Consider the following 11,035-nt stretch of genomic DNA (forward strand, 5'->3'; position numbering starts at 1 on the left):
GTAATTTATTCTAGGATTTGATATTTATATAATCTATTAGGATCTATACAATCTAATCATTTGATAGCCTGTACTTATAGGACGAACCATAATCTTCACAGGATATGGTTCGTATTCAGCAAGATAGCCTATGCTTGGGATTGATTTGCAAGATTTCTAATTGATTATGAATTTAATTGCTTAAATCGGAATAAATATCAGAATCTATGTTTATGATCATCTAAAAATCTGAAGACATCTTTTTTATTATCTATCTCTCAATTCATTTTTGATTTAAATTAGTTAGTTTTAATTAAACTATTGCCAACTTTTTATGAATCAAACTTTCTATTTTATTTTAGTTAATTGCATCTCAGTCCTCTGATCCCCATGGATATGATTCTGGCTCACCCTATCTATATAGTTTAAGTTATGTTTACTTTTGACCTCCTATGACAGTGATCATATTGTCACATCTTATTGAAATTTTATTAAGTTTAATGCCAAAATCTTCAAGTTATTATTTAATCCACAAGATTTGAGTACAATAACTTTTCAGCGGTGACATATTTGGTCTCGATCGTAGATAATGCTACGAGTGTTATTTTTTACTAAACTATGAAATTGAATTAACTCCAAAAAATTGATAAGTGCTACTTGTACTCTTCCTATCTAATTTACATTCGATAAAATCTACATCAGAATATCCAATTAATTCTAAAGATGATATTTTGTCATACCATAAGCCAACATTAAGTATGCCTAATAAGTATCTAAAGATTCTTTTAATAGCTAATAAGTGAGACTCTTTAGGATCAGATTGATATTTAGTGCACATACAAATACTAAACATAATATCAGGCCTACTTGCAGTAAGATAAAGTAAAGATCCTATCATATCTATATACAATTTGACATCAACTTTTTTATCCCTTTCATCTTTGTCAAGCTTGCAAGAGGGACTCATAGTTGTATCAATTGATCTTGCAATCTCCATTCCAGACCTCTTAAGTATTTTTTTTATATATTTTATTTGATTGATGAAGATTTTTTTTTATTTTGCTTAATCTAGAGTTTAAGAAAGAAATTAGCTCTCCCATCATGCTCATCTCGAACTCGTCCTGCATTAGCTTGACAAACTCTTGATAAAGAGATTTATTAATAGCACTGAATATAATATCATCTACATAGATTTATACTACTAACAGATCATCAAATTTTTTCTTTAAGAAGAGTGTCTTATCAACATTTCTCCTGATAATTCATTAGTTAATAAAAAATTGTTTAATATTTCATACCATGCACGTGGAGCTTGTTTTAATCTATATAGAGCTTTATGCATTTTATAAATATGATTGAAAAATGTATGATTTTCAAAGTCCAGAGATTGTTCAACATATACTTTCTCAACTATATATCTATTTAAAAATAACTTTTAACATTCATTTGATATAATTTGAAATTCATAAAACATACGAATGCAAGTAGTAATCTAATTGCTTCCAATCTAGCTAGAGGGGTAAAAGTTTCATCAAAATCAATACTTTCTTCTTAATTATATCCTTTAGCAACTAATCTAATTTTATTTTTAATAATAATTTTATTTTTATCTAATTTATTTTTAAATATCTATTTAGTTTTATTATTGGATGATCAATAGGTCTATCTACTAATATCCATACTTTATTTCTTTCAAATTGATTTAATTCTTCTTGTATTGTAATTATCCAATTTGGATCATTTTGAACTTCTTCAATAGTTTTTGGCTCTATTTGTGAGACAAAGGTGAAGTAATTATTAATTTTTCTTAAAGAAGAGCGAGTTCTTATTCCTTGTGGTAGATCACCAATGATAGATCCTTAGGATGCCCATATGCATATCTCCGTTCTTTAGGCAAACCTTGATCTTGATCATATTCATGATGTTCTATTTTTTTTTCAGCTTCTTTACTTTCTTCTTTGTTTTTTAAGCCGAAGAATCTTTTAGATGAGCTCTTCAACTTCTTTTTCAATTATTCTTGCATCATCATCAGCAAAATCTTTTTTTGTAGAAGATTTATCATTAGTTTCATCAAATACATATATCTAGATTCTTCAACAATAAGTATCATTTTGCTGAAGACTCTATAAGTCTTATTAGATAAGGAGTATCCTAAAAGAATATCCTCATCTAATTTTGCATCAAATTTTTAAAATTATCTTTGCCATTATTAAGTATAAAATATTTGTAACCAAAAATATGAAAGTAACTAGTATTCGATTTTCTATTTTTTCAAAGTTCATTAGGGGTTTTCTTCAATATAGGCCATATCAATGCTCTATTTAGAATATAACATGTTGTATTGATAACTTCAGCCTAAAAATATCTTGAAAGATGGCTTCACACAACATGATTCGGGCCATTTTCTCTAGAATTCTATTTTTTCTTTCAATAACCTTATTTTGTTGAGATATTCTAGTAGCAAAAAAATTATGTTCAATCCCCATTTCATTGCAAAAACTTTTAAAATATTAATTTTTAAATTCTATTTCATGGTCACTTTTAATGCAAATTATTTTAAATTCTTTCATTTGTGACCTTTCTATAAAACTTGAAGAATGCTGAAAATACTTCATCTTTTTGAGTCCCCAAGTAAATCTGAAAAAGTCATCTACTATCACAAGTCTATACCTTTTTCTACCTAGGCTTGTAGTCCTAGTTGGTCCGAATAAGTTCATGTGAAGTAGTTCAAGAGGTCTTAAAGTTGAAATCATATTTTTAGATTTAAAAAAATTTTGATTTATTTTTTAAATTGGTATGCATCACAAATTCTATCTTTTCAAAATTAAGTTTTGGTAAATCTTTTACAAGTTCCTTTTTGATTAATTTTGAGATTGAATTCATGCTAGTATATCTTAGTCTACAATGCCATAATCAGCTGGTTTCATTAATCTTGGCATTCATTGCCATTAGATATTGGCTATGCTTTATGGAATGATCATCCAAATCAACCATATAGACATTCCCATGCCTATGTCCAATGAAAATGAAGTCAGATACAATGCACATCAAGGATTCAAAAATAACTTTAAATCCTTTATCACAAAGTTGACTTATACTTAAGAGATTATATTTTAATCTATCTATCAAAAGATATTTTTTATGAAAGTGGATGGAGTGATACATATTTTTTCGATACCAATGATGTGTCCTTTGCCATTGTCACTAAAGATCATCACTGCTCCTTCTTTTACTTCTAGGGTGATAACCTTGATCTATCATCCGATATATGTCTTGTCAAGGTACCACAAATTTTCTTTCCCTTGACTGCAAGATACACCTATATGTAGAAATCAAGTAGAAGATTTAGGTATCCAAATCATCTTGGGTCTATTGAGGTTAGTAGATATGGTTCTTTTGGAAATCCAAATCATTTTAAATTTCTATCCATTTTTCAATTTTCTGAAGTTACAATTGTATGCTTTGTGTTCTCTTTTACCATAACAAAAATAAGTTACTTTTTAAAAACCAGCGGCTGATTCTTTTATAAATTTTTTTAAAAAAATTTCTATTCATTTTGAGGTTTAAAACCAAGGCCTACTTTGTTGAAGACAACTTTTTGATCATTTAAAATCATATGTAATTTTTTAGAACCATAGGTAAATCTTTCAACTATTGGTTTATACTTTTCAACCTCTTCTTAGATTCTAAATTTCAGTATTTACAGTTTCTTTTTCTTTCAAGAGTTCTTCTTTTTCTTTGATTGGGACCTGATTTAAAGATTTGAGACTTTTATTTTTCAAGAAAATCTTTTTAAGTTTATCAATTAAATCATAGAAGGCCTCTTATAATTCATCAAAAGTAAATTCAAGTTGAGTTTCAGATTTTATCTCTTCTTCTTCTTGTGCTATGAGACAAAGTTTCACTACTTCTTGTACCTCCTCATCTAAACTTGTCTCTTCACTATCACTCTAAGTTGCTATCATTGCCTTCTTCTTAATTTTCTTGGAGGATCTCTTTAGCAAGGGTAGTCCATCTTGAAATGCCCCGACTTCTTGCACTCAAAGTAAGTGGGTGGCTCCTTCTCTTTATCTTTCTCTTTTTTTTTACTTGGCTCACCCTTAGAGAAGACTTTTTTTTGAAATTTAGCCTCCTCTTCTTCATGAAACGTCTAAATTTTCTGGTTATAAGGGCCAACTCTTCATCTTCATTTTCATCCTCCAAGGTCTTACTCTCCTCCTCTATTCTGCTGTTGACTTGAGGACTATGGTCTCTTCTTCTTGATGTCTTCCTTCATGTTTTGTTTCATGATCAGCTTATGCATCATTAGGGAACCAAAAAACTCTTCAGGCAGCAAGGTGTTGAGGTTCTTAACTTTTTGTATCGCCGTCACTTTTGCCTCCCAAATTCGAGGAAGAGATTTAAAAATTTTCTCACAATTCACTGATAGAATAGGATTTGCCCAAGCTCTTAAGACCATTAATTATATCAGTAAAATGAGTGAACATTTCAGTTATGGTTTCAGCTGGTTCCATTTTATATGGCTCATAATTATGCACTAACATGTTAATCTTGGATTCTTCACTTGGTTTGTACCGTCATGGGTAACCTCAAGTCTATCTTATATTTTTTTTTGCAAAAATTAGGTGAAAATTTGATTAAATTCATTGACATCAAGTGAACAATAAAATATATTCATTGTTTTAGCATTCAATTGTATCATTTTTTTATCAATGTCATTGCAAACTTTTTTCAATTTTGGAATAACTTTGCCATCAATGGTGATAGTGGATATGTGTGGTCCATTAATTATGATACTCCATAGATCATAATTAAGTACTTAAATGAATATATGCATGCGTGCTTTCCAATATGTATAATTAGAATCATTAAACAAGGGAGGTCAATTGGTGGATTGCCCTTTAGCTAGTGAAATATTCAATTAGATTGTCATCTTGATCTTTTACTCTAGATCATAAGATAAATAAGTGAATAAGAGTGTCTGCTCTGATACCACTTGTTGCCTAGAGATATAACTAAGAGGAGAGGTGAATTAGATTTTAAATTTTTTTTATAAATTAAGAACACCTATGTGCACTACTTATGCTGAAAATTAAATGTATGTAGTGAAAGCAGTAAATATATCAGTAAAAAATTAAAGTTATAGTACAAGAGAAGATAGCACACACATAACCAAATGATGTATAGTGGTTTGGCATCAGTCCAACACTTACATCCACTCTCCAAGCAATCCATTTGAGAATTTCACTATAATCATCAAGATTACAGCAAGATTATTTTCAGGGATCATAATCTTAACCTAGATGGTTTTACAGAAGAACCAACCACAATCTAACCCCAAGCCAATCCTAGACTTGTACAAATCCAATTCAAGATTTGAATAAGCCTATCCCCCTAATTTCTATCCCAAATGAAACTAGTTATAGAGAATTCAGTGAGCAGAAATTAAATATAAATAGCTCCTTTGATGAGCAAATTAAAAGTCAATGAACTTGATTGTTGAGTACTTGAATGCTTGTAATTAAAGCTCTTGAATGTTTGTTTAATGATCTCACAAAAGTTCAGAGAAAGTAGATTGAAAGTTGGTGAACTCTCTTGAGTATAATGAATATTGAAAGTTTCTCTCTTTTTTACTTAAAACTGTATTTTCTTTTTATCCCTTTGTATCTTATATATTTTTCTCTGATTTTCAGCACGCTTAACGCAGTTTGAAGTCAAAAATAGCCATTTTTGACCATTGGAGACAAAATATAGCCGTTGAAAAAAGTTTTGTACAAAATTTGGACTATTGCAGAACTAGCCGTTATGGCTGTCAGAGCTTCACGAGTTGACTCGAACTGACTTTGAGTCGATTCGACTGATTTTCGAGTTGACTCATTCTCAGTCGATGGAAACACGACTCTCTGTGATTTTTCATCCTCTGAGATAGAGTCGATACGATTTTGCTTGGAGTCGACTTGGTCTCAAATCATAGAAACTAATTTTCTATTTTCTAAGACAGAGTTAACTCAGATTGGTTCCGAGTCGGATCGATACCGTGCCATTCCTATGTGCCAGCTTCAGAATGTATCGGAGTTGACTCTATTCCATCTTGAGTTAACTTAAATTTCTTCAAATGATCATTTTGTATAGAATTTTACTCCAAGTCATGTCTCATTAGCTCAAGGTATTCTTAATTAGTTTCAATCCTATCTCAATGGTGCTTTGCATCTACAAAAATATTCTTAAAAAAACTTAAAAGATATTGGTATACTTTTATGCTTCAATATTTGGTCATCATCAAAATTATTCTTGGAGTCAATAAGGTCGAATACATGTGTGGCTTCAACAAAACCTACAGACATCCTCAGATTCAGATCTAGAGGAAGGAGTTTAGTGCTACAAGTACGTGATCTGATCACCAGCTTTATTTTTGGTTTTGAAATCAAATGCATGATCTTCTTATTTTCATCATATAAAATAGACCCATAGGTGTAAGATTAGATCTATGTATGTGTAGATTAAAATAGTTTAAATCTAATCTTTCACTGTATGATTCGAAAAGGTTTTTTAAAAAAATCTGCATGTATGATACCTCAAAATTCTAACACTTAAGACTCTCAATGGAAGAATCCGAAATGAACAAAATCAATCCTTCCACCCAAAAGTCGAAGAAGGGGCCCTTTTTATCAAAACAGGGAGCCCCCTGGAGAGGAGACATACCATCAGTCTCTGGTACATCTCTTTATGATATAGAAGAGTCGAAAGAGTGGGATCGATGGTTGGACTTTGGCCAGGATGCAAACGGCAATGAAGTCGATGATGAAGTGGAAGAAATTTGGGATGATAGAATAAAGGGAGATGTTGAAGAAGTGTTAGATTTCTACAATGAAAGGGTGGATGGACAATCTAAGTCCAGTCTTAAATGCTTCTTCATTCAAGCCGATCCTACTAGAGAGAGGATCATTGATCCTACCACTGGGCTCCAGAGGCTCCAACTCGTACGAATAAGGAATTCCGTATTGAGACCATATCAGACTCAAATCTCCTAAGTCCAACACGGACCCAATGGTGCCAAGCATGAAAGATGGTCCAACCTCGTGCTCGACACTGGAACCTATAAAATTTTTCTCCAAAGAAGAGTGGGACCCATAAGGCCAACCCTCACTAAAACCCTCAAAACTAGCCATTGAAGGATAGGAGGAAAATGAGAGAGAAGACGGAATGAAGGAAACAGAGAGAGGGTCTAGAAAAATTGGCAGAAAAAGAGGAGAAATCATAAAACAGATAGGGAAACAAAGAAATGCACCTATGACAGTGCAGGAGATGGGGACAGTTGACCAAGGAAAGTCACCAGAGGAGGTCACCGGCAATCCAAAGAAACTGAAGGAGACAGCTGGAAAAAGAGCTTCTCAAAAAGCTTGGAGGATGTCAGAAACCTAGAGAGTAGGAGGAAGAGAAAACTTTAGAAGCATGAGAGAAGATAGGAAGAAGATGTGGTCCCTTTTTATAGGTGCAGAAGGGCCAGTACGGCGTAGATACCGAATCCTTTGGCCGTCAGATTGTTGACATCTGGAGTACCCCCATTGACCAATAGAAGCAGACAGATGGCTCATTTATAGGTTACATCCGAAATGAATTACGCCATCTTTCGAGTTCTGCAAAATTATCCTACTTTTTTTTTGTCATGATTAACCCTTGACATGACCCTTTCTTTCTTCAAAAAGATGTGGATGCGTCATTTCAGCTGAGATAGGGGTGTGTCTTCGGTAGCCATGAATCAATGTACCCCTTCATCCGGATCCTCCGTGATCCAAACTCGGGAGTAGGGGAATATGTGTTGGGGGGATGATATGTCACCCATACAGAAGACAAATGCTAGGGGGGACCCATGATGAAGTATGTAAGGTCGTCGCCACAATATTGATCAGAGATAAATGAGTACGATCCTAATGGTAAATATGTCATCCCAGAATTATGAAAAAGCTATGCTGAAGGGAGTTATTCAACACATAATGAAGCCATGAAAGATCTCACTTCAGACCTCATCGATCCTTATTCTTTAACTGGCCCATTTGAATGAAGCTTCTTAGTGCTTCGACCATCGATCTTAGCTTTGGCCGTCGATCTTAACTTCGATCGCTAATCTAAGCTTTGGTTGTTGATTTTAGCTCTGCTCGTAGGTCCTTAGCCACTGGCATCAGGGTGACGTCCGGACATCGATCCAAAAAAGATCCTAAGCCCAACATTGCCTTTGACCAAAAGATCTCTTATTGATCATCGCCCCTAGCTGCAGATTGCATTTTCTTCAACTACTGCTAGTTGCCGTATTTGGAAAGATTGACCTCCGTACAGTCCCATCAAGTCATATCACTCCATATTTGACCATGCCACTCCAGTGTTTGGCTACGCATCGAATGAAGTCCTGTCAAATCATGCCACCTCTGAGTGGCTGACTGCATGCCGGATAAGGTGACATCTACCATCGAAAATCGGATCAAATATCATGGGATGGTACAGTTGGAGAGGTTGGAATGGCCTCCCACTATCGTTCTCTTTGTGACTCTTGCGTCTCTATAAATAGAGATAAAAAAAATCCTCCAGGTACACACATTCATGCTTATAATCCTCTTGTACTCTTTCCTGTCTGTTCTAGTTTTTTGATTTGATCATCGAAAGGTACCCATCAGAGTCGACTCCAATCATGATTTGTTTTACAAATTTCGTCGTATCGGTGATTCTCAATCGACTCCAATCATTTTGATCCAAATCAAAAATCTATAGTAGTAGGAGGAATCGTTAAAATTTAGATTTGAAATAAAGAAAAAAAATGAAGAAAACTACAATGTTCGAATGAGCATTTTCTGTATTTTTTTTTTTTTTGTTACATGAGCTTATATAACTTTTTATAATAGTAAGCAGTCAAAATAAACGGTCATTGAATTAAAATTTTTTAAAAATTTAATGCTCTAACGGGATCAAATTAAAATTTAGAATAAAATTAAAAATTTTTAAATATATCTTTTTATGATTAAGTTTTTTAGAAACATCAGCCATCTTATTGGATGGCATGAGCTGCTATTCCTCTCGCATGATCGGTCCCGAGAAGGAGGGTGACATCATTCTCAGTCTAGCAAGTACTATAAAAAGCAGAAAACTACTGGCTTCTTCTAGAATCATCTGCCACCATCGTTGGCTTAAGCGTCAAGTATTGCGGAATCCGGTGACCTCCGCACTCGCTTTACTCTCGCTGGATAAAGAATACTCACTCCTATCAGTGCCCGAAGCAGGAGCATTAGTGGTGGTTAACGAACCGGAAGGGACCAGATTCGCAACCGTTTTTTTTTGAGTGAAAGGAGATTCGCAGCCTTCTCTATTAATAATTGTTCCTTCGAACACGAAAATATGTAGCCAGCTTGGGTGGTTGTGTGTTTGAGAGTGCGCGCAGGAGAGAGAGAGAGAGAGAGAGAGAGAGAGAGAGATGGCTTTCGTGATGGGAATTCGGCTGGCCGTCGCCGGAGCTGCGTTCATTATCGCTCACGAGACTACCAAAGCCACGAAGGAGAAGCTCCGGCAGTGGGTCGCGGATAAGTTCGCCTCCCGGTCATCTGATCCGGCTCCGCAGCCTCCCAATTCCTGCGATGCCGGCCGAACGGCCGTCAACGAGGGAGGCGATTTCGTCAACGGCGGGACGCCAGCAGATATCCAAGAACCCACTCTGTCCCCCGTCGTGGTGACGGAAAACGCCGTTAACGGCGAGCGGCCAGCACATCTTGAAGAACCCACTGTGACTGCCGTTAACGTGACGGAAAACGTCGTCGAGGGAGATCTGACGGTGGAACTGGAACAATCCCAACCGAACCAAGATAACGCCATCAACGTTCCCGTGTCACGGGACTTCCCGTCGCACTTGGATGCGCAGAGTAACGCCGTGAACGGCGATGTGACGGTCGAACTGCCCCAACGGCACGGGGTTAATCCAACCCGCGAGGCACCGGTTGTCGTGGTGGTTGACGCCGTCAGCTTGGAAGCAACCGGCGTCCACCGGACCGTTGATGACGTGGATAACGCCATCAGGGTCGACAAGACACGTGCCATGGATGAGTCGCGTCAGACGGACATGGATGAGCTAGCCCAAGATGTACCCGAGCCGGCTCCGCCTCCGGACCAGGGACCCGCCGTTCCTTCATGGCGGCGGCCGTCAACGCCGTCAAGGGTTGGGCGAGGTCGCTATTCAATTGGCCAACGGCGATTAAGGTCTACGTATTGGGTCCAGAAAGGGATAAGATACGGCGGATTTTGGTGAACGTAGGGTTTCGGGTCATGGAGTCCGTGATCCTCGACCCTCTCCTCGGGCGCCATAAAGGTAGTAATCTTTCCGTTGATGATATACTCGTTGATTAATTTATTTGTGTATATGTTTAGTGACTGACTCTTATTTTTTCTGGTTTTTAATCCGTGTTAGTTGTGCGTAAAATTTATAATATTTTGAAGAACGAATTCTGGAACTCTTGGTGTTGGTGACCCGGAACGTGGGTCCAGTCTTTGCTCCATCGGCGCAGCAGGGCAGAGGGAGAGTAAACAGGGGCTGTGTACATGCCGAGTACAATTAGCACTGCAAATATTATAGGGGAATGGCTGCTACTTTCTTGAGTTAGCCATCAGTACAATTAGCACTGCAAATGTTACTATGGAATGCCTGGTACTTTCTAGAGTTGGCCATTATTAAGTTGTAGAGTTCTGTTTGGTTCAGTTAATCCGAACTGGGCTAGGGCCCAGTTCTTAGAAAAAAAAATATACAAATGAATGTCTTTTTGAATATTGTGTTTGTGCCTTGAAGCTGGGAGTACGGTTGCTCTTCTTCATTTGCTAGCTAGCCAGTGATCACAAGTCCTTAAAACTCGGACACAAGTGGTTAAAACTCGGTCATCTTCCTTAAGAAAAAAATTTTCTCTCTTTATATAATATTGTATATTAAAATTGTAAATTCTTATAAACTTTTTTTAACAAATTGGCACTTGCATTCTATGTCTACCCTTACAATCCATGTCTTGAGCAAGGTCGGAGATTGAAACCT

The 11,035-nt window shown here is 35.9% G+C and overlaps 1 non-coding gene across 1 annotated transcript; it reads left to right on the top strand.

Annotated features, from left to right (window-relative positions):
• The first annotated feature begins 9,357 nt into the window (after positions 1 to 9,357).
• LOC105041882 (uncharacterized) lies at positions 9,358 to 10,779 on the top strand. Its single transcript, XR_012139728.1, has 2 exons — positions 9,358 to 10,324; positions 10,424 to 10,779. It is a non-coding gene; the product is annotated as an uncharacterized protein (transcript).
• The last annotated feature ends 256 nt before the right edge of the window (positions 10,780 to 11,035 follow it).

Source organism: Elaeis guineensis, chromosome 3, assembly GCF_000442705.2.
Source record: "Elaeis guineensis isolate ETL-2024a chromosome 3, EG11, whole genome shotgun sequence".
In the NCBI taxonomy this organism is placed as follows: domain Eukaryota; kingdom Viridiplantae; phylum Streptophyta; class Magnoliopsida; order Arecales; family Arecaceae; genus Elaeis; species Elaeis guineensis.